The sequence below is a fragment of the Chenopodium album genome, chromosome 13 (assembly GCF_948465745.1).
Source record: "Chenopodium album chromosome 13, dcCheAlbu1.1, whole genome shotgun sequence".
Classification (NCBI taxonomy): domain Eukaryota; kingdom Viridiplantae; phylum Streptophyta; class Magnoliopsida; order Caryophyllales; family Amaranthaceae; genus Chenopodium; species Chenopodium album.
Genome location: NC_137846.1, coordinates 43,358,095 through 43,385,437, shown reverse-complemented (window position 1 = coordinate 43,385,437; position 27,343 = coordinate 43,358,095). Strand labels below are relative to the sequence as shown.

At 36.2% G+C, this 27,343-nt stretch overlaps 1 non-coding gene across 1 annotated transcript; it reads right to left on the bottom strand.

The window, feature by feature from the left end:
* Window positions 1–16,683: 16,683 nt before the first annotated feature.
* On the bottom strand, window positions 16,684–16,790 carry LOC145577262 (small nucleolar RNA R71). The gene has a single exon (XR_014098718.1). It is a non-coding gene; the product is annotated as a small nucleolar RNA R71 (small nucleolar RNA).
* Between the last annotated feature and the right edge of the window lie 10,553 nt (window positions 16,791–27,343).

Sequence of the window (27,343 nt, the reverse complement as noted above, 5' to 3'; positions counted from 1 at the left end):
TTTTCGTGTATTTTCCGTAATTCTTCACGCATTTCAAAAAAAGTACATCGTGACACGGCGACACGTGCCGCGCCACGGTGGACTTTGCCTCTCACGGCATATTTTACCTTGTCACGGTGCTTATGCCTTGACACGGGAAGTTCTCGTGTTTTTCCCGTGTGTCAGACTTCATGCGTTTTATCTTTTAGGCCTATTTCAGTTCCACGTCACACCAAATTACCCCGCGTCACACTAAATTATATCGTGTCGCGGCATATGTCGGCGTGTCGCGGCATTGAATTTTAGGGTTTTACCTTTTAAGCGATCCGTGTATTCCCTCAGCTCATTTTCTCTATAAATACCCACCTCCTTTCTACAGTTCGGGGTACCAAATCATTCTCTATTTCCCTCTTCTATACCAAAAATCATTCTCTTCTCTCTCTCATATTCTAAACCTTAAACCTATATTCCTAACTACATCATTCTTTCCTTAAGCACTCCAAGGAGTCCATACTTATCCCGAGGTTTCGTCTTTAAACCATGGTGTGAAAGGTATAATTAACTGAGGGTTTGGGTCAAATCAACTATACTTTTAATTTAATTTAATTTAATTTCAATTTGATTTATATTTTTATTGAAGTTACTAACAATTTATTCATGATGTAGCAATTTTAAAGGAAGCGCGTAATGTGAGTAATTAATTAATTTAATTACTTATTTTATTTTTATATTATTAGTATCATGATTAGGTTAATTTATATTTGATTTGACTAACAATTTATTGTTAAATTTCTTCTAATATTAATGTTTATTCTATTATATATTTATGATCACCATATTGCATGTTTAAAGGGAATATGTAATTGAAAATCACGCCTAATAAAATAATTTGGACGACCGGTTTAGGTTCCTTTTGAATCTTGTTATTAAATCAAGTGGTCACTAATATTTTAGAATTATGTGTTGCATTAATATTCAACCAATTTAGCATAATAATAGTTTGGAGCAAATTGAATCTTTGTTTGCATGCCTTTGAGATCACATGAATCACTTTTCACTATAGGAATCGAGTAGAGGCCAATACGGGCGAATGTGACTCCATGACTCACTTCGTACCATCATCCCTGATCATCCTTTCGTGGTTCTGAACCATATGGAGTTAGTAATCTCATGGATTATGAATAGGGTGTAACCTTCACAGGTCAATCGTTGTTGGCTTTCGTTGTCCCTTATCATGGTTGCCTTTTATGATCCGTGAACAGTTTACAAGTTCCTTAAAAACTTGTTGGCGGCTCCCTACTTTCCTTGTCCCTAATCGTATATGTCAATTCCCACTTCCTATGAGTGCCAAGCATATTCACCCATGCTTTAACGTAGGCGCACTTCGAACGACGCCTACAGCTGCAAAAAGGTCAAAATGCTATGTCTAATGCCATCCAATACTTGGGGGCTACGACACCTGCAATTGAACTCAATAAATGGGGCTCAAACACCCACAAAGCCAACCTATACCAGTTCAACTAACTATTCTAAAGATTATTTCTATAAATCTTGGAAATCAACAGTTCATAGGTGAAAAACGATTACCAAAATATGGTTATTGTCTACCAAACAATTCAGCGTGAAAATGGCAAAAATAGGAAAAACATATATTTCGCGCCATTTCTCGAAATCAAAATTTTCAAAAACATGATTCATGAACATAATTGTAGGTATAGCACTATAACTCACTTAAGTAAACAAAAATAAAAAGAAAATACTTACATTGGGTTTTTGCAAATATGAGTAGGGAGCGAGATCTATTTCCTTTAGCTTCGAAAAACAATAAAAACCAAGCTTTTTAAAGAGAGAAAGGGCCAAAAATGGCGAAGGAAGAAAAAGAAGGAAAAACCAAGCTTTTTAAAGAGAGAAAGGGTCGAAAATGGCCCAGCGCATCTTAGACTCTTGTGCGCGCCAAGCCAGCGCGACCCACAAAGTTGTGCGCGAATAATGGTCATTTAAAAAACCGGTATCGTGTAGACACCCAAATGTGTCTTCCCAAAACCAAACCCAGTGATGAATACTTTTCACGTCATTTGATTATCGAACAAGGCAAAACTGTGAAAAGTCTAGTGATGAGGATGTTTTTATTAAAATATCTCTTCTTTTTGTTTTTGAAAATATTTCTTTTCTTACCCTATTTATGAAAAACGTGCATTTTAGTTTAGTTTGGTCCATGATATGGGTCCAATAATGGTGTAGTTGGAAGGGGCTTGAAAAGAACTTTCCAACGATATATCATAAGCCCAATTCCGATGAATAATGAGGAAGTTATGGCAAAATACTAAACTGAGCTCAAACCGGATTTTACCTACGGCCCAATGATCATGTGGAGGGTCCAAAGGTTTAATCCTATTCCTAAACTAATTAGGATTTAATTAGAAGCTTCAATGAGTTTCTAAAAGATCTTAATTATCCTTTTTGAAAAGATAAGATCATAGAATTTGAAATTGAATAAAACTTTCCTTTTTTAAAAAACTTTCCTCTTTTAAGTCCTAATTCTATTCGAATTTAAAGATGTTCAAAGACAGTCAGATATTATTTTTGTGACTCATAAATTTTATCCAAATCTTATATGGTTGGATAGATCTTGAAATTATCTTTCCAATGATATATTATAATATTAATTCCGAGCTATAACGAAAAAGATATGAATGGAATACGAAACTCTATCTAAAACTGACATCGTTCTAACGACATATTATATGACTTATTTGGACTTGTGGATCAAAATTTATGATAAAAACAAAATTCGCAAAAACTGCTGACCGACGAGTTTTATTTCGATTCGAATTCGGATTCTTTTCTTATTCTTCGACTCTCTTTTTTACTATAAATAGAGGTCATATCTCCCCTTTTTTCAATAATCTACAACAATCATCATCTTTCTCTCTCTAAACCTAGAAGCTTTCTCTCACTCTATTCTTTTTCTAAGCCTTCCTTCAAACACAATTCCTCATACATTAGCAGTAGACACACCTAGCCAAGTTCGAAGTTGCCTTCGCCCTAGACGAGAAATGTTATAATTTCGGAGGGTTGGGTTCCAAATCTCTATTTCCATTATTTAATTTAATTGTTTGATTTTATACTTTTCCTTGAAGTTACTAACGTGTGTATTTTGTTATTAGAAAGAGGTACGAGGCATCCAAGTAAGTACTTTAATTGTTTAATTGATCTTATGATATAGAAATCATGTTAAGATTGTTATTTTGGTTCCTAGTATCATGTTAGGATGCTTTCCTTAGTATGATATTTAGGGTGATTTGCTTATATCAATTATGATTTCTAGGATGCTTCCTATTTTCTTTCCTAATAGTATGTTAGTATCATGCTAAGGCTAAAACTTTGATTTTTATTGTTTAGTGACATCCTAGGGTTTGTTATTAATCTTGTTAGTATCATGACTAGGATCTTGCTATTAATATTATGCTTTAACATGATTATGATTGTTATAATGATTATTATTATGATGATTATTATTATGTTGCTTGATGATTATTTATTGTTATTACTTGATCACACCTTTTATGCATGTTTAAAGGGAATTTGTACTTGTAATCACGCTTAATAAGATAATTAATAATCTTGTTTAGGCTAATATGATTATAATTCAAGTGATCGCCAATAATAGTTTTATCTGTGCATTAAATTTAACCAACATAGATAAACAGGTTTAGGGTAAATCTAATGCTTGCATGTTATTCAGAAAGCGCACATGAATACGAGAAGAATGAAGTAGAGGCCTATTTAGGGCAGGTTCAATCTCTTTTAGGTTGGATTTGTATCTTCATCCCCGAACCCTATTTGGTTCAAGATCTTTTGGATTTGATGATCTCATGGATCGTTAAGAGGTGTAACCTTCACCCTGTGAACGGTTTACAAATTCCTAAAACTTGTTGGCGACTCTTTTGCTCTAGCTTCCTTCCCTTTGGACGCCTCCATGCTTAAGTGTATGATCACCGTGGGGTTCAAGTTTGGGGTAATGCTTGAAATATTCCCTACAGTTTTTGGTGACTCCACTGGGGAGGATTTCTATTTTAATTCCTAAAATTTATTTTGGCAATGATTTAGAATGAGCGGATGAGACTCGGAAAGTTCTAAGTATTTCATATGCGTAAGTTTGATTAGCATTATTGTCATATGCATAAAAAAAGGTCCTCATTGGATAGACCATCCGAAATGAGTCAAAAACATAGGATTTTTACACGTAGGAATCTTGAGAAATATCTTTCATAACTAGAATCGAAATAATACTGCGAAATCTGGAAAATTCTAAGAACGTAGATACCTGCTGAGGCATGTAGGAACAAGCGTCTAGAAAACAGGGCTTGTCGCCTGTAAAGTGCTTTTGTCGCCTGGGGACAGTTCTGTCGCTTGGCAAAAAGTGTACTTTTGCGGCGACAGTCCCTGTAGTCTGGCGCCAAGTTCTTCCAATACCGAGCCAGAACTCTGCCTTCTTGTTTTGACCATTTCTAGCACTGTTGGCTCGATTCTACTTCCTAATTGAGTTTTTCTCTCTTTTTTGAAACCCATATGTGTTCTACATATGGACATAATGCTCTGGGGGTTCACGCTCCATCTGCCCAATCGAACGCTCCTTGCAACGACGGGTACATCCGAGTTTGTGAATCCACCAAACCGTGGATGCAAGTTTTTAACTTGCGGGGTCCCATCCATACGCGCCAACCCTTCCAAAGGTAAGGCTTCCGCGCGAAGCATCCGAACTCATAACCATGGACCCTCTTTGACTAACCCATATCCTTGAAATTTAGAGAACTAGAGCCATGGTTAGGTTGCAAACTCATTGCATCATGTTGTGACTATTTGACTACTTGTGCATTATTTGCTTGTGCATACTTAAATGTGATTTAACTAACTGTTTGGTTTGACTTGTAATTATAAATATGATTAAATAAACTAACCAAGGACTAAAAGACTTTGCTTAATTAATTAGTTAATTAATTTGGCTAATAAATATGTCTAAAATCGAGTCATAGTTCCTTTGAGTCAACCCGGATTTTTATTCCCGTATACTGCACAAGCGTCAACTTGTTTTGGTCATATCCAGAGTTCTAGGAAGAACTACGAGTCGTATAGCCTACGGATCTGTATCCCCGAGTTTTATCTTTAATTTGGCGTTGGTTTTGTCCCAATCAGAGTCACAGATCTAAAGTTATCACTAAAATACCACAGCCTATCCAGTTTAATGCATATATGTGAGGTCTTAACTTAGTCTTTGTTCGAGTCTAGTCACATAGTCTAGGCACATGGTCTTACACAAGTCTTAACATGTCACCTACACTCGCTAGTCTTAGTACACACTTTGTATATGTCACCATGACCATGTCTTAGGTTCATGCATGAGTCGTCTTCCGTCATTCGAGTGGGGGGTCCAATCTATTCCCATTCTCTTCCATATTCTCTTCCATGTTGAATAGAGCCTGAGTCAAAATAAATAATAAAAAACTTATCCCTAATTTCCCTTTCCACAGTACTTGGTCAAGGAGAGAAGGGAGATTAATCAAGGACAACACCTTCGTTCAAGTTCAACTTTTCGATAAACCAGTCAGTCGAAAAAGAAAAGCTAAGAAGATAATGGCAAGTCAAGAAGAAGTCAATGAGCTTAAGAAGCAAATGGCTAATATGACTGAGGTGTTGAAGGCTTTAACCCTTCAAATCAATGACCCTGTGAAACAACAACAAATGGAGCTCATGCAAGAAAGCTTGAGCAAAATATCCAATGACTATAGATTCCAGGGCATTAGTTCACAAGGAGTCTCAGTGGACAAGGAGCTTCTTCCGCAGAAGTTCAATGCCAATGACATCCCTGAGTTCCAGCCAACGGACAATCCTTACTTTCACTTAAGGGCCTTTGAAACTATAATGAACATTAAAGGGATTGATAAGAATATTTTTCACTCTTTATTCTCGCTATCTCTAGAAACTGTTTGCCAACATTAGTTCTTTTCTCTTGATAAAGAGAAAACCTCTACTTGGGATGGAATAAAAAACGCTTTCATTGACAGATATAAGTGTAATATTCAAGTCGAAACCGACTATAGACTACTTGAGATGCTAAGACAAAAAGAGAATGAAGGCTTTACTTCTTTCTTTAATAAGTGAAGGGAAACTTCCGCTAAGATGATTGAGGTGCCCACCGAAAAAGAATCTGTAAGGATGTTTATCAAGAATCTCCAAGAAAAGTATTCAAAGTATTTAAAATATTAACATAATTTGAATACTTTCAAGGCCGTCTATGACATAGGCATCGAGATCGAAGATGACCTCGCATAGCAAAAAGCTACTAACAATAGTAACCACGGTGGCTGGAAAGGAAAGTAGAACAACAATCCTTCTTCTTCCGAAAATGCCCACTTTAGTAACAATGTTAGTACCTTTGATCTCAGTGAAGTCTTAGCCATGGATAACCAAGGATCTAAGAAGCAACTAAGGAAAGACTTCACCCCCATTGGGATGAGCTATGATACTGCCTTCGATCGACTCCATGCCAAGGGACTCATTACTCCCATTGGACCTATTCAAGATCCCGCGCCCGAAAATAGATTGCCTAGTTGGAACCCAGATTCACATTGCAAGTACCATCAAGGTAGGGGTCATACTACTGAGAGCTGTTGGAAGCTAAAAGAGGCCATCCAACACTTGATCGATAATAACAAGCTTCCCATACCTCCAGCCAGCAAGAAGAGCGAGTGATGATAAAGCAAACGATACAAGACAAGAGGCGAGCTTCAACGACAAGATTTCGTGACCTCTTTTTCTATTTCTTTTATTTACCCCTTCCCCAATAAGTCTAGCATAGAAACCTTCTATTTTTCCTTAGATATACTTTGTAGATTTTTTCTTTTTCCTTTTTAATAAAATGAGCATTTATTTCCTTGGACATGATCATTGCATTGCATTCATAAAAAAAAATAATAAAAAAAAATTCGAACTAAGCACAAGATATACCAATGATTTGAGGCACCCCTTGTAGCCACATCATATCACCTTTCACCCTTCAAATATGCAATCCTTTTTTGATAAACCACTTTGAGCCTCGTCTAACGATAGACCTTTCATTTTTCAACCCATATCTACCTAACCTTGGGATGGGATGGTGTGCAACTTATGCAATTTTCAATTTCATAAAAAGCTTGAGTGACTTCAAAAGATTAAAATAGCAAAATAGAAACAATAAAAGTGTACAAAAGGGCAAGTGTTCCAATGTCTTTGACATGAACATGTCTTTGATATGAACACGTCTCAGATTGCGTTTCTTATCGAGTGCTCGGTACCGTGCCCGAGAAACATGAATGCCAAGTGAGTGATAGACCGCATGATCGGGATTGCCCACACTTATACAAATAAAAAAAATGCAAAAGCAAAAAAAGAAAAAAGAGTTAAAACACTCAAGCATAAAAATACAAAGATTCAAAAGCAAGGTTGCACACCTTGGGGGCTTACCTAGGGTGTTGAGCCTTTATCCCTTTCTTCTTCAAACCTTTAGCCTAACCACGTTACAACCCTTAAAAGACCTTTTTGAGGTATACACACTTGTGCGAGGTTCGGCTAGATCTACGTTTGGCCTGATTCCTAACAGATACGTAGGCAACCTGACATTGGGGTGCGACCGTAATAAAAATGCATTCACATTTACGTTCATAATCTAAGAATTTCCAATGCTCATCCTTTTCCACTTAGAGCTAGACTTGGGGGGCTTGATCCTCACATCATTAGCTTACCTAGCTTAAGAGACACCATCATTTGACTCTTTTCAATATATTTTTCCACACACTTAGCCCTTGCGGCCTAACTTTAGTGTCACTTTCACGCACTACACAGATACATGACCAAATAGTCTTTCCCTTAGGAATCATTTGTCATGAAATCTTAACACAACGTTGGAGCATACTTTGTCATAACAAAATCACTCATCATTCATCATTGCATCACAAAGTATGAAGTACTTAGCCTCCGCGCCTAAGTTACCTAAATACTTTCATTATCGAGTCAACCAGGATAGTCTAAGATGTTACAATCCTTGTACTGTGAGAAATAACGTTAACGGAATAAGCTCATTCAACATTCACCTTCAAAAACTTCACTTCTTTCTTTTTTCGCGTCTTTCTTTTTCGGGAGAAAGTCGGTACCCCCCACAAAAATGACGAAAATTTTTGCTTTTTTTTTTTTGCATTTTCGAGTCACACGATCACATTACAATGCACACACGAGTCATGTACACATTGAGTCATGTACACATTCTAGTGATGAGGATGTTTTTATTAAAATATCTCTTCTTTCTGTTTTTGAAAATATTTCTTTTCTTACCCTATTTATGAAAAACATGAATTTAAGTTTAGTTTGGTCCATGATATAGGTCCAATAATGGTGTAGTTGGATGGGCCTTAAAAATATCTTTCCAACGATATATTATAAGCCCAATTCCGATGAATAATGAGGAAGTTATGGCCAAAATACTAAACTGGGCTCAAACCGGATTTTACCAACGGCCCAATGATCATGTGGAGGGTCCCAAGGTTTAATCCTATTCCTAAACTAATTAGGATTTAATTAGAAGCTTCTATGAGTTTCTAAAAGGTCTTAATTATCCTTTTTGAAAAGATAAGATCATAGAATTTGAAATTGAATAAAACTTTCCTTTTTTAAAAAACTTTCCTTTTTTAAGTCCTAATTCTATTTGAATTTAAAGATGTTCAAAGACAGTCAGATATTATTTTCGTGCCTCATAATTTTTATCAAAATATTATATGGTTGGATAGATCTTGAAATTATCTTTCCATTGATATATTATAATATTAATTCCGAGCTATAACGAAAAAGATATGAATGGAATACGAAACTCTATCCAAAACTGACATCGTTCCACTATTTCGGCCATATCTTTTTATCTACAAAAGTTTTTAATCTGATTCTAATTGGGTTGGAAAGTAGACTTCAAGAGATTTCCAACGAAATATTATATGACTTATTTGGACTTCTGGATCAAAAGTTATGGTAAAAACAAAATTCGCAAAAACTACTGACCAACGAGTTTTATTTCGATTCGAATTCGGATTCTTTTCTTATTCTTCGACTCTCTTTTTTCCTATAAATAGAGGTCATATCTCCCCTTTTTTCAATAATCTAAAACAATCATCATCTTTCTCTCTCTAAAGCTAGAAGCTTTCTTTCACTCTATTCTTTTTCTAAGCCTTCCTTCAAACACAATTCCTCATACATTAGCACTAGACACACCTAGCCAAGTTCGAAGTTGCCTTTGTCCTAGACGTGAAAGGTTATACTTTATGAGGGTTTGGTTCCAAATCTCTATTTCTATTATTTAATTTAATTGTTTGATTTATACGTTTTCTTGAAGTTACTAACGTGTGTATTTTGTTATTAGAAAGAGGTACGAGGCATCCAAGTAAGTACTTTAATTGTTTAATTGATCTTATGATATAGAAATCATGTTAAGATTGTTATTTTGGTTCCTAGTATCATGTTAGGATTCTTTCCTTAGTATGATATTTAGGGTGATTTGCTTATATCAATTATGATTTCTAGGATGCTTCCTATTTTCTTTCCTAATAGCATGTTAGTATCATGCTAGGGCTAAAGCTTTGATTTTTATTGTTTAGTGACATCCTAGGGTTTGTTATTAATCTTGTTAGTATCATGCCTAGGATGTTGCTATTAATATTATGCTTTAACATGATTATGATTGTTATAATGATTATTATTATGATGATTATTATTATGTTGCTTGATGATTATTTATTGTTATTACTTGATCACACCTTTTATGCATGTTTAAAGGGAATTTGTAATTGTAATCACGCTTAATAAGATAATTAATAATCTTGTTTAGGCTAATATGATTATAATTCATGTGATCGCCAATAATAGTTTTATCTGTGCATTAAATTCAACCAACATAGATAAACAGGTTTAGGGTAAATCTAATGTTTGCATGTTATTCAGAAAGCGCACATGAATACGAGAAGAATGAAGTAGAGGCCTATTTAGGGCAGGTTCAATCTTTTTTAGGTTGGATTTGTACCTTCATCCCCGAACCCTATTTGGTTCAAGACCTTTTAGAGTTGACGATATCATGGATCGTTAAGGGGTGTAACCTTCACCCCGTGAACGGTTTACAAGTTCCTAAAACTTATTGGCGACTCTTTTGCTCTAGCTTCCTTCCCTTTGGACGCCGTCATGCTTAAGTGTATGATCACCGTGGGGTTCAAGTTTGGGGTAATGCTTGAAATATTCCCTACATACCCGAATTTTGATCAGTTTGGAATATTTTTTCTAATGTTTTTGTGCGTTGTTAGCTGTAATAACGCGTGAACCATCAAAATCTTTTTAATTGCTTTTCTCTTTGTAGTTCATTTTCTTCTTTGATAGTCTTTTTGCATCATCCTGCATGTACACCGTGTTTTGTGCCTACCCCAAGCATGCGCTTTGGATGTTTTTTGAAACGTGGTAAAATATTCCATAGTGGTGCTTTACGCAAAAGCTCCCATAAATAGTTTGGCATTTTCTTGTGTTGCCATTTTAGAAATATCACGTTTTTTGTATTTTTGGCGTCCATAACGAAAATACCGCATTATCGTATAACGTAAAATCGCATGGCGTATGTGTTGCGTAAAATTACACTAGCAACGTGATCTACCTCCCGTTCGAAAACGGTAAAACTTCTTTTACAAACTTTAGGTGATAGCTTAGACAAATCGACAAGTGCGCCGAACCATCGGGGTTAGACGTCCCCCAATTAGAAGCAAATACGGTTAGCTAGGAAGCACTCTAGCTTTACCGGATAGTTAGGTTGTTCGTCTCCCCTTGTATAAAGAACTAGCCCCAGCTGAAGCCATTTAGACACGTGCCCCCAGTCCTGAGATGCGTGTTCTCATCTTGTGGACAAAATTGCTGAGAGAGTTGCCGATTTTCTTCTTTCTGACTAGATTTGGATATAAGCCTCCATTCCTAAGTCATGTATTATTTCTATCTTATGGATATCTAGTATTCGTTTTGGCAGCATATGTCAAGTTTTTATTCAAGCGCTAGGCTACAAATATTGAAACACCCCCCATTTTATCATCTTTTACTTTGTTAAAATCATGGACTAAAGTTTCAATGGCATATCGAGGGACTTTAGACCGTCGATGACATATTGAGAGTGTATCATCCTCTTTACTGTTTTTCAAACCTGATACCTTCTCATAACATGACATCACCCAAGACAATCTTCACTTGTAAAAGCATTCTACATTAGAAAAGGTCAATCTAGATTATTTAGCACAATAAATCCAAGATATACTTTTTTTGGTCTTAGCATCTACTTGTCTTGAACACTTAGCTAATTGAGAATAGTTTCGACATTCACTACCACAAAATAGGGAATATATAACGCATAATATAGAGCTATCAGGTTAGATAGGCGATCTCTAGCATTCTATAGAACACCTATCTAAGATGAGCGATTTATAATATGTTAAGACCTATAGAACGCCTGTCATGTTAACCGTTCTATATATTTAATATAAAAAAATAGACTATAGATATAGATCGCCTGACTTAGATAACCTATCTATAAGATTTTAGTATAATTTTAAAAAAAAAAATAAAAAAACTTACCCTGTGAAATGAAAACCTAACCTACCCCTCATTCCCTCAACCCGCACGCCGTTCTCCCCTCCCCTCTTTTTTTCTCTGTTCTCTTTCTCTTCTCATCTCCATTCCTCTGTCTCTCTTCTTCGATCCTCTCATCTTCTCAAACTTAAAATAAAAATCTTACCCTATGAAATAAAATCATAATTAGGAAAGTAAATCTATTTTTCGGTTTTAAATCAAGATCAACGCATGGTCATTTGTATCATTTCCCTCAAATTTTTAATAATTAAATTTGATTGCATTCAATCTAGATCTGAGGATTCCAGATCGAAGAAATGTGGAGGGTTTGGAGCCGGAAAATGAATTCAATCGATTGCATACAAATCAGTTTTAATGAACTGGTAAAGCTCCCGTGCAACGCCACTGTAGATTGAGCCGAATAAACCATCGTCGTTTGATTTGGATGCGTTGTGATGAGGTGTTGCTTGCTATGAAATACATTGTTAATTAAGTCTAAAGATGCATAAAGGTATATGAAGTGTAATCTCATTGGTGTTCGAATTTTAATGTTTAATTCTGTTTTTTGGTTATTTTAAAGTGATTGATATGAGTTTTTTGTTTTTTTAATCGATCTATAGTACATGATTTAATTCTAATTAAAAATTTTGATTTTAAATTTATAATTTCGTTTTACTTCTAAATTAGTTTAGATCTTTTTGGTGCTTGGTTTTGTGTTATAATATCTGATTTTCATCTTTTGTCAATTGATTTTCATATTTTATATTTTTTGATTTTCATGTCATAATCTCTTATCAATTTCTTTTCATGTAATAATTTGTGATTTTTACCTTTTATCAATTGATTCATATGTTATAATTTTGATTAATTTATGATTTTTCATCTTTTGATTTTTGCAGGTGTTTGGTGCGGCTTCTCAAGAGGTTGGAGGAGGCTATATATGCGGTGGTTGAGATTGGTGGAAGCTGGTGGTGGTGTGGTTAGTGCGGAGGTTTTGACTTTCGATGGCAATTTAAGTTAGTGCACTTCTTAAGTCTTTGTTAGCACATTGATAATTAATTAGTTGTGTTAAAAAACTTGTAATGTAATTTTTTTTCCTTAAGGAATTTAGCTATTATCATTCAAGTACTTGTATTTTAATTTTCTTTTTTGTAAATATAATGTTATTGTTATAGATTTTTTATTTATTACGTCAATTAATAATAATAATAATAATAAATAATAATAATACTAATAATAATAATTTTTATTTAAAAAGTAAGGAATAGAGAGCGCCTATCTATGATAGGCGTTCTATTTATATAAAGCTATAGAGCGCCTAACTAAGATAACAGCTCTCTTTTCCTTGTTTTTTATTTACCTTTTACCCAAAATAAGAAACGTCTATCTTAGATAGGCGATTTGTATTGTGTTGGATATAGAACGCCTCAAAGAGGCGCTCTATAGACTTTATAGGGTACCCCCCAAAAGAACGCCTTTGAGGCGTTCTATATTGTATGTTTTAGGCGTTCTGTATTCCCATTTTTATGGTAGTGATTCTTAAACATTACAAAAAGATTCCTCATCCTTAAGGAACTTCGCAATGAGTCTTAGATTTATTTCATAGGCTACTTTGATCATCATCTATTATAGACTCGGTCAAAGTGGGGGCTTATTGTAGACATCTACTTTTGGTCCCCTATTTTGACCAAAAGTGCTATGACGATAAATAAAATCATCTTTGTGCTTGATCAAAGTGAGGAATGCTTATGGACTATTGATTAAGGCTTAAACACATAAAATAACTAGCTTAACCCAATACAAAATGAACCGAAGCTTTCTAAAATTAAACAAAGCCCGGTTAGTAATTAGGCCTAATACCGAGATTAAGCCTAAGTTTGACAGATTTAGTGGTGCCTAGGTTAAAATCCAAGGTTGCCGTAGGAAAATCGCGCGCAACTCAGGAAGTTGCGCTGGCTTGGCGCGCGCAACCCACAAGGTTGCGCATGACACCCAGCACAACCTCCAGTGGTGCGCTCGTCGAAGATTTAGAATTTCATAAATATACTGAATCAAATCTTACCATAAAGCCACGCACAAGACAATAGATTGTGCTGCCCATTGCAGCACAACTTAATCACTTGTGCGCAGCAGCCGCGCGCGACCTTTTAAAATGTGCATGCCACCTGCTACGACAGCATATTCAAAACCCTAATTCACCTATTCCCTATAAATAAAGGTTCAATACGAAGCTTTGAACACACATAAATTAACTTGAAAAGTCAGCAGAAACTTTGTGAACTTATGTACTAATCATCCTGTTGTCCTAACTGCTCACCCTTCTAATAATTTGTTCTTACGATGGAGGTTTCTACACTAGAAGGAGTCCATAAGTGTTCTGAACGAAGATCTAGCAAGGAAAAGTGGTAAATTCTCGAGCACTTAGATAAATCACCTTTGTTTTCCTACTTAAACAACTTTCAATCAACTAATTAATGTTGTTTGATCACTTGAAATGAACTTTAATCAATTAATTCACATAGTATTCTTATGTTAATTAAGACTAGAATTTGAATAATTAATTGACTGTTTTATCACTTAAGCCAAGGCAAATCTTGTTTACTTTTTGTTCTTTCACGAATTTGAATAAATAAGAATAACGAAATTTGCAATGTTATTCCTACGTGATTAACATGTGTAAATAAAATCAACTAATTTAGTTTTAGGTATCTCTTTCCATACATTGTTTGGTAATGAATTTGTGAAAAAGGAAGAGCTAGTAGAAGCCGTACTGGGGCTAGAATAGCGATTCCTACCTAAAAGGAACGTTATTTTAGTACCCTTGCTCCTGAACTCATTTCTGATACGAGTAGACCAATTTGTGCATGGGGTAAATATCCTTCGAACTCTACTTGGGAGAAAGGAATAAATGAGAATTATGAGTGATATGTCTATTTTATATAGTGGTTTACCCTTGTCCCTTGGTCATAATTAGGAGTATTTTTGGCTTTTTAGAGCCACTTTTATTACTAATTTGTGCTTTCTAGTGTTTTCGTAGTCTTGGTTAAGTTTTATAGGAAATTGCATATTTGGAGCTTTTTCTCGGGATTATTTGGAGCAACTACGAGCATTAGAGGAGCACGACTATTTTTCATCGCCTAAGGCCAGTTAGAGTCATCAAACCGGTGATTAAGGGCTCGACGTATGAGAAACCGAGGCTATGGACCAAGTATTCAAGCCCCTTAGAGGAATTTTTGATTGGGTTAAGTATCACGGCCCAATCATTAGTACATTTGAAGCCCAAGGCATCCGCCCGTCCGGATGAGGCCTCGCCCGAAAGCGTGCCCGGCCGGGCCTGGCGAAAGATCAAGGAAGGGCATGCTTCGCCCGATCTCGCGCCCGGCCGAGAGCGAGAGAAGCTTCACTAATGAAAAAGGCGGGCCCGGCCGGGCGGTGCTTCGCCCGACCGGGCGCGTGTCTTGGAGCGTATTTCCGGCGGATTTTTACTTAGATTTTATTTAGGATTTTTATGTTTTGTATAAATACGTTTTAGTTGCTTTTGATACAATATCTCTATTTCATTAGTTTAATCTTCTCTCTTGTTTCTCTCTCTACAACTCTTGCTTTAATTCAATTCATTATTTCCGTTAACTTTGGTAACAATTTCTTCCCTCTTTATATCAGTAATTTATTTGCTTTTGTTCATCATATTTTGCTTAATTACTTTGATTAGTTTAGATTTAATTATGTGTGAGTAGATTTTTTTCTAGGGTTGTGGGGATCAATAAATAATATGAAGGGGTAATTTATTATTGTTGATTGTCAATGCTTGATTAATTTCCTATTGATTGATTTAATGCTATGCAATTAGATTAGGCCTGGTTTAATTGTATGAGTTTTGCAATATTGATTCGAGATTCGACAGATGAGAATTGATGTTTAGGCTTAGTTTCAATAGGCAGGTTAATTTATAAATTGTTAAGTCAAGATTCAAAAGATGCAATTTAATACCGATAGATTAATTTTGTGATATTAGAAAGCCCTTTATGATCTGATTAATTAATGCATTGATGATTGATTATTGTGTTTTACCCCGGAATATTATTTATTGGTGAACCTATACCCTAGACTTTTATTATTTGATTTTCTCCTAAAACTTTAATCTAGTAGTTTAATTCTTTTCATATCAATAAATTGGTTACTTAATAATTTAGATTATTTAATTTACTTAGGAATAAGTTGACTTGTTTCCCTGTGGTTCGACCCTTCTTCCCTATATGCATAGTTAGAGGACTTAGGAATTATTAGTGACTAGGTGGTACAACTAAATCATGTCAAAATTTGGCGCCGTTGCCGGAGAAACGATTTTATTTTTATTTCTGATTGTTTTTTTTTGTAGTTTAGATTATTCCCTCTAGTCTCAGAGAACGCAAGTTGTTTGAGAGAAATTTCTCATATTTGTTTGTTTAGTTTTGTGTTTTTGCCCAGGGGTTCTAGATCAGGTTACATTCCTTTTAAACCTGAAATTGAACGATCTTTTCATAGACAGAAGAACCTTTACAAACAGGTATGAGACACTTCCAAAGGTAATCCACCTTTGGAACTCCCATCTGATTCTAGCGACTCAGAAGTTTCTTCAGAACCTGAATCAGAGATGACAGCACCACCACCTCCTCCACCTTGCAAGCTTAGCGATTATTCGCAGCCGTACCTGACGGATTTTCCACATCTTACTCCTACTCCAGCTCTTGATGGAGTGCAATTCGAGATCAAACCCCAGTTTATATTATCACGATGATTGAAAGAAAACAATTAAGTGGAGCTAAGGGTGAAGACCCTAATCTTCATATTGCAGATTTCTGTCAGTATTGCAATACTATCAGGCAAGCTAGGGTCACACAAGACCAATTCAGGGAGATTCTTTTTCCCTTTTCTTTATGTGGTAAAGCTAAATTGTGGTATAATGGATTGAATAGAACTGCACTTGGTATTACTAACTGGGAAACTCTTGCTTTGAATTTTTATAATAAATATTACCCTGTAGAAAGAACAGCTTTACCTAGGAGTGCAATTCAAAACTTTTCCCAAGAGCCAGATGAAACTCTATATGAGGCTTGGGAAAGGTTCAAGGATCTGCAGAGAGAGCGCCCCCATCATAATTTAGCATAGTGGCATTTGATTCAAGCCTTTTACAATGGGCTTGGAAATTCATCCAGAACAATTCTAGATTCGACAGTCAGTGGGAGATTTATGAATCTTAATGTTGATAATGCAAGTCAAGTTATCGAAGATATGGAAATTCATAATTCCCAATATGGGAATCCTAGAGGTTTTGCAAATAAAGGCAAACATAATGTCGATTCAGTATCCTTTTTGCAAGCTCAACTAACTTCTATTTGCCAGAAATTAGATACTGCTATTTCTAATTCTGTAGCTAATGTTTCTGCTGTCAATAATACTAACGAAGCTTTTTGTGAAAATTGTGGAATTTTAGGGCATTGGGAGCAAGATTGTAGGAGTTTCATGGAGCAAGTTAATGCCTTCCAAACCTATGGGCAAAATAACTCATACTCCAACACTTATAATCCTAGCCTTTAAAACCACCCATATTTTTCCTACCGGAGTACCAATGTGCAAAACCCTCCACCTCCACAACAACCACAACAAAAACCACCACCACAGCAGAAATATTACTATCCTAACTCTGGCCAGAAAAACCAATCACAGCCCTCCTCATCTTCTGACCCTACTTTGTCAGAAATTAGAGCGATGCTATCAAATATGCAGAAGCACATGGAAAGTAGGGATGCACAAATTGATTCAATCCTAACTTATAATAAAATTATGGATAATCAAATTGCGCAGATTTCATCCACCCTACAAACCTGTCAGCAAGGAGCCCTACCATCGCAACCAATCCACCTTACGGATCATGCTAATGCAATTTTTCTAAGGAGTTGTTCACACTATGATGGGCCTCCTATGCCCAAAGATGATGAACCTGTTGCTAATCCTGATTCCCTTATACCAAGTGCTAATGTTACTAACCCTGCAGGGCTACAAGAGAAAACTAATTCTTCTAATGTTTCTTTACAGGGTAAATCTCAGGAAAAAGGTGGAGATGTGTAGGGCCCAGTCATCAAACTTCCATTCCCAAATAGACATTTGAAGAATAAGTTTGATAAGCAAATGGGTAAGTTCCTGGAGGTTGTGAAAAATTTGCAGGTAACAGTTCCTTTCACTGATTTGATCACTCAGGTTCCTACATATGCTAAATTTATGAAAGATATTTTGACTAGGAAAAGGGCCTTTGATGAGGTAGAAACTGTAGCTTTTACAGAGGAATGTAGTGCTTTATTGCAAAATAAATCCCCTCCTAAATTAAAGGATCCTGGTAGTTTTTCTATCCCTTGTCATATTGGTAATGTCTTCATTGATAAAGCATTATGTGATTTGGGTGCTAGTGTTAGTGTTATTCCATTGTTTGCGTGTTCTAAACTTAATATGGGTGATTTAAAAGTTACTAACATTACTTTACAGATGGCAGATTGTTCTGTTAAATACCCCTTAGGTATTCTAGAGGATGTCCCTGTCAGAGTTGCTAAATTTTTTATCCCTGTAGATTTTGTTGTCTTAGACATGGCTCAGGATACACAAATTCCCATTATATTAGGTAGGCCTTTCCTCCACACAACAGGAGCCATAATTGATGTGAAAAATGGAAAACTAACCCTTTCTGTCGGAGATGATAATATCACTTTTAATTTAGGGATGGTTTTGAAAAGACCTATGCTAGAGGAAAATTGTTGTTTAATTGATATGATTGATATAATGGATGATATTTGTGAAGAAAGCTTACCACAGGTACTTGCAAGAGATCCCTTGGAGGAAGTTCTTTGTGGCGAATTAACTACAGGTAATGCGATTATTTGGAGTACAGAGGTGGACGCCATAGAAAAAGCTCTCGCAATTGAAGAACTTGATCCTATAGAGAGCAAGAAGGTAGTAAAATTAGTTTAGGAATCAAAACCTGTAGAGGTCAAGAAACCTGAACTAAAAATTCTCCCTTCTCATTTAAAATATGCTTTTCTTGATAAGCAGGAACTATACCCTTTGATCATTAGTACTTCACTTGATGACCCACAAACTTCCCAACTTCTAAAGGTTCTTTGAACCCACAAAAGGGCAATAGGGTACAATATTGATGATCTCAAGGGTATTAGCCTTGATTTTTGTAAGCATAGGATACATTTAGAGAACAACTATAAGCCATGCATTCAACCCCAAAGGAGGTTGAACCCCAATATGCAAGAAGTAGTAAAAAAGGAGGTTATGAAATTACTTGATGTAGGTATTATCTATCCTATTTCTGACTCAAAGTGGGTAAGTCCTGTTCAGGTGGTTCCTAAAAAGGGTAGGATGACTGTTATATAAAATGATAAAAATGAATTAATTCCCACTAGAACCGTTACAGGGTTGCGTATGTGCATAGATTATCGTAGATTAAATATCGTCACTAAAAAAGATCACTTCCCTTTCCCTTTATTGATCAAATGCTTGAGAGGTTAGCTAATCATAAGTTCTTTTGCTATCTGGATGGGTATTCGGGATTTTTCCAAATTTCAATTCACCCTGAAGATCAGAAAAAGACTACATTTACATGCCCTTATGGTACTTTTTCTTATCGTAGAATGCCCTTTGGTCTGTGTAATGCCCCTGCCACCTTTCAACGCTGCATGATGAGTATCTTTTCTGATTTCATAGAGTCTATCATGGAAGTGTTTATGGATGATTTTAGTGTGTATGGTTCTTCATTTGATGCATGTCTTATTAATCTCACTAAAATTTTGAAAAGATGTGAAGAATGCAATTTGGTCCTAAATTGGGAACAGTGTCACTTTATGGTGACTGAGGGAGTAGTTCTTGGTCATATTGTATCTGATAAGGGTATACAGGTAGATAAAGCTAAAGTTTCTGTGATTGAGCAATCACCTCCTCCAATTAATGTTAAGGGGGTTAGAAGTTTCTTAGGTCATGCGGGGTTTTATCGTCGCTTTATCAAAGATTTTTCTAAAATTACTAAACCACTAACTCAGCTTTTACTCAAGGATGCCCCATTTTTTTTTACTGATGAGTGTCTTGAGGCTTTTAACAGGATTAAGCAGGCTTTGATATCGGCACCTATCATATGTGCTCCCGATTGGGATCTCCCTTTCGAGATCATGTATGATGCCAGTGACTTTGCATTAGGAGTCGTACTAGGACAAAGAATGAACAAAGTTTTACATGCTATTTACTATGCAACCAAAACTTTGGATGAAGCCTAAGTTAACTATGCTACTACGGAGAAGAAGTTTCTCGCTGTGATTTATGCTTTAGAAAAATTTAGTTCATATCTAGTTGGTTCTAAAGTTATTGCTTTTACTGACCATGCAGCTTTGAAATATTTGATAGCCAAGGCAGAATAAAAGCCTAGGCTCCTTCGTTGGGTTCTCTTGCTCCAAGACTTTGATGTGGAGATTAAGGATAAGAAAGGTGCAGAGAACGTTATGGAGATCACTTGTCACGAATCAGGTATGATGAGGGTAAGGATTCTCTTCCTATAGATGATTCTTTCCCTGATGACCACTTGTATGCAGCCGTAGAGCAACATCCTTAGTATGCCGATTTTGCAAATTATTTAGTGGGCGGTACTCTACCTCCTGACTTTTCCTACCAACAGAAAAAGAAATTCCTTTCTGATGTTAAACATTATTTTTGGGATGATCCTTTTTTATTTTGTGAGTGTGCAGATTAATTATTTCGCAGGTGTGTTCTCGAATGGGAAGTTCACGGTGTTCTCACTAGATGCCACAACTCACCTTATGGAAAATTTCATGGTCCAACCAAAATGGTGGCTAAGACCAATGAGTCAGGATTCTACTAGCCTACCATGTTCACGGATGCTAACTCTTTTGTGCAGGCTTGTGACTCTTGCCAGAGGACTGACAACATCTCACGGCGGCATGAGATGCCTCAAACTAGTATATTAGAAGTTGAAATTTTCGATGTTTAGGGTGTTGATTACATGGGACCTTTTCTTTCTTTCAGGGGGAATCGATATATATTTGTCGCCGTTGATTATGTATCCAAGTGGGTTGAAGCCATTGCCACACCTACCAATGATGACAAGGTGGTCCATAGGCTTTTCAAGAAAACCATATTTCCCAGATTTGGAGTACCTAGAGAAATAATTAGTGATGGAGGATCTCACTTTCATGAGCGGAAATTAGACACCCTTCTCAAGAAATATGGTGTATACCATAGGACAGGTATCGCCTACCATTCCTAAACTAGTGGCCAAATTGAAGTTTCTAACCGTGAGATCAAGGCAATTCTAGAGAAGATGGTAGCAAAATCTAGGAAAGATTGGAGTGATAAGTTAGATAACACCCTTTGGGCGTATAGAACTGCATTTAAGACCCCACACTACTATAAAACTTGGAAAACATACCGCTTTTTATAGACCTATTATTTAAAAAACGGGTTTGTTTGATGTAAGAGATCCAATGTTTAAAGTAACGGATCTCTTATATATCCTAGGGCCCACCACTTTGATGGAAATAAGAATATACGAGATATAAAAGACCTGGTTATACCCTTAACGGGTCTCTGAGGTGTATTAGGTCCCACAAACTTGATGGAAGAACAATAGATGAGATGGATATGAAACCCGTTATCAAATTCCACAGGTCTCTTCCTAAGTCCGTATTTATGCTTGGTCTAATTCCACAGGTCTCTTCCTAGGTTTGTATTTCCACGCTTGGTCTGCTCTTATAGTCTTATTTCCATTTCTTGGAACTCTTATTTTTTAATTTAGTCATTTTATATTCTTATGTAAAAGTCACATGTTCATCATCTTTATGTTATGACATTGTCTCTCCTCAAAACCCTAACCTCAACCCCCAAATTAAAATCCTCATCTTCTCTTCCAAATTCGCCGACTACCTTCCATTTCCTTTCTCTTTTCAAGCTATTCAAATTTCGTAAAATGTTTAAGAGACTCCTACTATATCCTCAAGGAACTCGCGCTCTAAGGTATATTGTTTTCTTTCTCCTTCGTGATTTTTACTTTGTCGCTTAGATCGTATGTTGGGATTCAACAATAATGTGTGTGGTCTTCATCTTCTTTCTTTGTGAAATTGCAGAATTCAACCATGAAATTGTGCGTGGTCATCTTATTCGCTATTTTAGCGGCCTTGATGTTGGTTAGGATGGGTTCTAGGTTTTTTGTTTTGGGGATTTTTCAAAGGAATGAAGGTGTTTTGGTAATTGGGGTAGATAACGATTTACGTTTTTTTTAGTTCTACTGGTTTGGGTTTGATTTATTTTTTTATTTTTTATTTTTATTTTGATTTTGGGGATTTCATATTCATCAACTTGGAGTGTTTAAAATCTAAATTAATCAAGGATTATTTTCTATTTTACTTTATTCTCAATTTTTGTGTCCACTTTGTTTTTATGGCTGGTATTTTCATTTTTAGTGTGGTTTGTTGTTGATTATTGCAGTAATTGAATTGAATGGAGATGGTGGACGAAATTTTCAATTATGGGAAGCAATTTAATGGAGATGGTGGACGGAAGTTCTCAAGTATTTTGTAACCAAAGAATCACAAGTTGCAAATTTGTACTCTTGTGCTTGAATGCTGAATATCAGTTGATCTATGAATTTGGTTAGAGTATATATTATATGTTGTATGTTTAGAATTGGGTTTGTACAACTTGTTGAACTAACGAGTTTTAATTTTATGTTTTGTAATTATTTACTTGTAAATTTAGATCTATAACTATGTAATATTGTTGTATAATTTTATTGCTCTTTTTTTTACTGAAATATTGTTGATGTTAAATATATATTTTGTAATTTGCCAAAAAAGAATTAGCAATTTTATTTTATCGTTAAAAAAAAAATTAGATTAATGCAAAAAAAAATATTTTTTTTTAAATTAAAAGGGATCAAACAGACCCGTTATTTGATATATGGGGTTTATTTGACACCCCTCAAAAGACCCCCTATTACAAATAACGGGTCTATTTTCCTTTTATGTGTATTAATAATACACCACACCAAACAGACCCCTTATTTCTATTAATAGGTCTGTTTGTTTTTAAAAATAGACCCCCCATATTGAGAGGGTCTCTTTAACAAAGAAACCCCTGAGATAGAGACCCGCCCTAAACGGGTCTCTAAGGCAAGTTTTAACGATCTTTGCTTATTTTTGTAGTAGTGCTAATTGGTACTACTCCCTTTAGACTTGTGTGTGCTAAAGCATGTCACCTCCCGGTGGAATTAGAGTACAAGACATATTGGGCTATTAAAAAGCTCAAATTGGATGCTAAGCTAGCGGGAGAAAAGAGGCTCTTACAACTTAATCAATTAGATGAGTTTAGGTTGATGGCCTATGATAGTGCACGAGTCTACAAGGAAAAGACTAAGAGATGGCACGACAAGATGATCCTTCCAAGAGATTTCAAAGAGGATGACAAAGTTTTGTTGTTCAACTCTAGACTTAAACTTTTCCCATGAAAGTTGAGGTCAAGGTGGTCGGGTCCTTTTATAGTAAAAAGGGCAAATAAGTTCGATTTTGTGGAATTATACGATGATCATGGTAGTGAATTCAAGGTAAATGGTCAAACACTCAAGCTATACCATGAGGGGGCTATGATTGGTGCAGTTGAATTACTTCACCTAATCGATTTCGTTCCATCTTGATAAACATATGGTAAGAAGGTCGTGCAGGACCTAGATAAACTAGCGCTTTGCGGGAGGCAACCCGTAATTTCTTGCTTTTTAGTTTAGTTTTCTTTCTTTCATTTTCTTGTGAGAGGAGAGATGAAGGAGTTTAATGAGTTATGGAGTTTTTGTACAGGTTTGGAGAATACAAAAAGAGTTAACCAAATTTGGAGTAAAAAAGAAAAAAAAAAAATCGGACCCTCTTTGGTGTAGCACGCCCGACCGGGCGCGAGAAAAGCCTAAGAAAAAAAAAGGATTTTCGCCCGATCGGGTGAGTCTCCGCCCGACCGGGCGCGAGAAGAAGGAAAAAAATTCAAGTGATTTCGCCCGATCCGGCGACGGGCACGAGAGTTGACAAGTACAGACCTTTTTATCGCCCGACTAGGCGATACTCCGCCTGACCGGGCACGAGAGCAGTAATATGATCAGAGTTAGATCGCCCGACCGGGCAAGCTGGCTCCCGACCGGGCGCGACATGCCCGACTCCTCTTTTCTTCTTTTTCTTTCTTCTTTCTTTCCTCCATTCTTTCTCTCTCTAAACTTAAATTTTCTCTACCTTCTCTCTAAGATCTCCTCTCCATTTCTCACCCAAATCAGAATTTTTTTACATATTCCATCTCATCTCTTCATCCTCTACATCTCTATACAAATTTTGTTCACTTTTGAACAAATTTTTTTCAAACCCATTTTCTAAAATGGCATCAAAGAGATCAAGAACTCAAGGGGGGTATGGTTCAATCTTAAGCCAAGCATATGATCCGGAATTACAGCTCGAGGAGTGGCCGACGATCCGAATTACATCACAAACCCAACGGAAACGGCTCATCAAGGTTTATGAGCACGAGGTAATTCCTTCTCGGTGGTTACACCGACCTTCTCTTGAGTCTCTAGGTTTGTATGATCATGTTAGACGATTCATGAATGATATAGCAATGAGAAATTTTTTTCACATGCATTATCCTACATATCGTGAATTCTTGTCTTCTTTAAGTTGTTAATACTAAAAATGGTCCTAATTTGCAATTTAGGTTGAACAATAGAAATATTAGTTTAACTTACATTGAATTTTGCAAATAATTTGTATTGAAATCGGAACTCCCCACCACTTGGCGTGAGGAATATAAAATGGAGGATATTTATCGTTTTCTAACTGGTTTACCGGCCCCAAACTCCCAACATGCTAGTGCCGACCTATTTACCATTCCGTCCCTAAAATCTGGTAAAGATTTTCGAGCGCTTGTTTTCTAGGTAGGTATGAACCGCATAACGCTCAAACCAACGAACTAGCTATCATAGGACACTATGTGTTTGGGTTTGGTAAATTCAACATAGGTTGGTATATCATCCACCATTTAAGTAGACATGCCACCGCTAGTACCACCACTAGGACCCCTATCCGATTAGGAGGCCTTATCACTAGGATAGCGGTTAAGAATGCCGGGTTTAGTGAAACTAGAGCTGAGGGTTTCACTAACTATGACGGGGATACTTTTATGACCACTAGGTATTTGCAGAGTTTGGATTGGATAGAGTTAGATTGTTAGCAAATCCCCCATTGGTGTGTTAGGGTAGGAATGGACCCATTGCGTATCTTTGCCCTACCTAGCCCCCAATTGACCGCTTTTCCCCCTGTACAAGAAACATACACCTATGACCTTCTAGTTGCTCATGCCTAGGGGCTAGCACAACCACCACCATCACCACCCCATGTGCCACAGCTCAAGCATATGGCACCACTATCACCGCCTCACATGCCACATCATGCACCTCTACCCCCTAGGCATGATCTTGAGACCGTTTGGGACATGTAGAGTATCGGACAGGCTATATGTCGTATTGAGGGGTCCTATGGGGAGCTTAGGCAGATGATTGCTTCCATAGACTAACGGTTAGGGTACATTGAGAGGAACCAAGGTAGAGCTTTATATCCTATGTTTGATGACTATGCTCGTCGGGGTGCCATTCCCGACGATGCTCTCTACCCCGATTGGTTTCAGGCACCACCTCAGGGATACGTCGATCCCACCTCCCATGTCATTTACACAGACTATTCGGCCTTTCATGGATATGGCCAGGACATTCCTTTTGGGGGGCCTCCGGGGGGGGAGGACTTTTAACCCTAACTATTTTGGTGGTAGCTCTTCTAATGGTGCAGGTGGTAGCGGTAGAGGATTTGACCCGGTGGATGAGGATGAGGATTAGCCATGCTAGGCTAATTCCCGAGCCAATGAGGACATTGTTTGACCGTGGCTTGGGGGAGATTTTTGGATTTAGGTATCTTCTTCTTCTTTCTCTTTTATTTTTGGTGTATTTATTATAGTTTTTATTGCTTTCTAGTATAGATTTTATTGCTTTGGAAAAAATGAAAAAATACAAAAAAAGTTAGAAAAATAAAAAAATACAAAAATACGATCCAATGAATGATAAATCATGCTTCCCTATGCCCCATACATATAAAATTTGTTTTGATTCTTGGTATATGATGATGAGTATTGTGGATAGGCTAGCTCTGATTTGATGTTTGCTTGCTTGGATGCCTTAACATGAGTCAATTTTGTCCAACTACTTGTGAACATAGTGCTTAACTAGTTGATTTGGTAAGGAATGTGTGTTACTTCCTGGTATGTCAATGAATTTGAGTATTGGTTAGCAACTTTGAGTAGTGTTTGTATGACTCATTATTATGCACATTGAGGAGGACGAAGGCATTTGTTATTTTAGGTAGCCTTCAGATGAACTTAGATACGTTTGTTCCCTTCTTGCTACCCATGTTGTTGCCTTGACTATTTGTTGTTTATTAGCCTCATTACAAGCCATTTTTGCCCCGTTGGTTACTAGTCCCAATCTTGGCTTGGGGGAGCTATTAGTGAGTAAGGTGAGGGAGTTTGTAGTGTGCTTATTATTTGCACAATTTGGGTGGTTGTGAGAAGTTGTTTTGTTCTTGATTGTGTTTATTTTTTATGGTTTTGAAAGTTGAAATTCTTGAGAATAAAATAAAGCATGATAGGAAAAAAAAAAAAGAAGTTCAAAAAAAAAATACAAATAAAAAAATAAAAAGTGAACTTCAAAGAGAAAAAAAAAAAGCAAAAGAAGAAAAAAAAATTGTTTGATGTTCAAATGTTCTAAGTGTATGTTGAAAAGAAAGAAAAACAAGTTTCAATAAAAAAAAAAAAAAAAAATTCAAATTGAAAGGTTCAAGTTTGTTTATTCACTCAAGTTCTATAATATTATATTTGTATGAGTGAAATTGTAAGTCTTGGGAATGTTTGATATGATTGGATTATTTGTTTGGTGAATTTTTGGAGGAATGGAGTTATGTTGGAGATGGTTGGTCATTATTTATTTTTGACCTTGGTTTTATTAGTGTAGACACCCATTTGTGTCTCCCCAAAACCAAACCCAGTGATGAATACCTGTCACGTCGAAACATTATCGAATTAGGTGAAAGTGATTCGAAAGCCAAGTGTTGTGGTTTAGTTTTAATTAAATTCTTCTCTCTCTGTTTTTGAAAACCCACTCTATTTTTATGAAAACGTCCAATTCAGTTTATTTTAGTCTATGATAAGGGTCCAATAATGGTGTAGATGGATGGGGCTCGAAGAGACCTTTCCAACGATATATTATAAGCCTGATTCCGATGAATATTGAGGAAGTTATGGCCAAAATACTAAACTGGGCTCAGTTATTTATTTAAATGCGGCCCAATGATCTAGAGGAGGGCCCAATGTTAATTATTATTCCTAAAATTATTAGGATTAATTATAGTTTTCTAGAAGTTTCTAGAAGGTTCTTTTTAATTCTAATATTATTAGATTTAATAATTATTTTTAATAGATTTTTATTTGGAATAAAATATCGTTTTGTTATCTTAAAAAATATATTTTATCTTCTGTACGGATTCCGTAGATCAAGTTGATTAAAGATCGGATTCCGCGTGAAGAA